This window comes from Leuciscus leuciscus (genome assembly GCF_965113295.1).
Source record: "Leuciscus leuciscus genome assembly, chromosome: 6".
NCBI lineage: Eukaryota > Metazoa > Chordata > Actinopteri > Cypriniformes > Leuciscidae > Leuciscus > Leuciscus leuciscus.
This window is the reverse complement of record NC_138730.1, coordinates 32,921,759-32,923,755: the sequence shown is the minus strand read 5'-3', so window position 1 is coordinate 32,923,755 and position 1,997 is coordinate 32,921,759. Positions and strand designations below refer to the sequence as shown.

Here is a 1,997-nt window from a genome sequence, read left to right as displayed (position 1 = left end):
GTGCTGGGTCATACACCATACAACTACAATTCACAGAAAGAGAAAGCTGAAAACCATCAGAGGAGCAAAAAGAATGATTAGATGGAGATGGATGACATGTATATCAGTCAGTTTATGTAATTTATAAATCACACATGGTCCCCAGATAATACTACTCCAGTGCGAATAGGGCTTAAGATGAAATAGGAGGAGTCTGGCACACAGATTTGTGATGATCTTGTTGCATTTGCTAGACTGTCAAGCTCAGTCCTGCTGTAGTGAACACACACACACACACACACTTGTACAATGATACTTCATTCAGTCATTCTGCTCTCTGCTTTGGCATGTAAGTACATTTTTGTACATTCATTTTCATTCCAAAAAGCTTGGGTTTTCTTTGAGAACTTGCACATATTTTCTCATCTAACTTAATGAACTTTATTTAATTTAAAATGTAAACTGCTACAATTTAGGATCTCATATCACAATAACAATGTAAGTAACATGTAATAAGTATTATAAGTTTTTTTTTTATACAATTCCAAATTACTATAAAAAATAAATAAAAAAATTCATTACTATTTGAAAATTTTAAATGTGTTATTTTGTTGTTTTCCAGATGTGAGTTTTGGAGATGAAATCACACCAGACCGCAGTGAAGAGTTTGCTGCAGTGGCTTCAACTGTTACATTATCCTGCAGTTATTCCTCTGCAAATTCACTTCTATGGTACCGTCAGTATCCTGGATCAGCTCCTGAATTCCTTGTGCTTATAATAGAGCGTGTGAAAGAGACTAAGAAATCTTTGGCAGATCCCAGGTTCTCTACTAAGACTAGAAAAGAAAAACAGGCCACAGAAGAGATCAACCGTGTGGATCTGGAGATCTCCTCTGCTACAGTATCAGACTCTGCTGTGTATTACTGTGCTCTGAGGCCCACAGTCACAGGAAACACCAGAACACTGTACAAAAACCTGACACAACTGAAAAGGCATAACTATTATGCCTTCTACTAAACAGACTGAAGCACATAAATGAAAGAATCACATTCCCAAATTGCCAACTCAGACACTGAGAACAAAAGTATGATGGAACATATCCAAATACCCATGTTTAAAATTAGATTTAAAATCTTTGTACAAACCAAACATTAAAGTCTTTATATGTGCTGTAAGCTGTTTCACAAATAAACTGAAGGGGGTGGATTGGAATCCACTGCTGCTTCAATGTATATACAATAAGTGATTATAATCAAGGAATTAATCAATATATTTCCTTCTTAATATCAAAAGAATTGAATGACTTCTCTGGAGATTTTACTTTGTTATAGGTTACAGTGTGATCACTGAAATGTTCTTTTCATGTATTCTCTAATGTCTGTATTTGATATCTGAATGCAGTAACAGTGCTTGCTTATTTAGCCTGGCTTCCAGAAATGAAATAGGGACATGTTTAGTGTTAACTTCAACTAGTTAAAACAAATAGGGATCATTGAAATCTATAGTTTAAGGGACCATTTCTCAGTTAAAGCCTATATTTTCCATTTAGACTAAAGTGTCTTATCCTTGACAGAAATAACTTATCTTGATGTTTTGAGACGAGACTCTTGTTTATAGTTAGAGCCTGGCCAAATCCAACCTTGAAAAAGCTGTTTCCCAGCCAGCAATGACACGTGGGGCCCAGATGGGTTAACTACGGGTTCCATGGGTACTGTGTGGGCATGGGCTTTGGCTGGGTGAAATCAGCGGGTCCCATGTAGGTTTTGTAGTACGAGTCCCACATAGGAAGCCCATATGAGCTGATTACATGGGCCCCATAAGGGACAGGCATGGGCCAAGTGGGCATGGGTTTGATCTGGGAACACATATATGGGTCTTGCATGACATATTTATGGGCCAAGTGGGCATGGGTTTGAACTGGGAATGCACATATTGGTCCTGCATAGAATTTTTATGGGCCAAGTGGGCATGGGTTTGATCTGGGAACACATATATGGGTCTTGCATGACATATTTATG

General features: G+C 37.7%; 1 gene segment (V, D, J or C); it reads left to right on the top strand.

Annotated features, from left to right (window-relative positions):
- The first annotated feature begins 239 nt into the window (after window positions 1-239).
- On the top strand, window positions 240-1,118 carry LOC309502116 (T cell receptor alpha variable 38-2/delta variable 8-like). The segment is given in 2 exons: window positions 240-328; window positions 602-1,118.
- The last annotated feature ends 879 nt before the right edge of the window (window positions 1,119-1,997 follow it).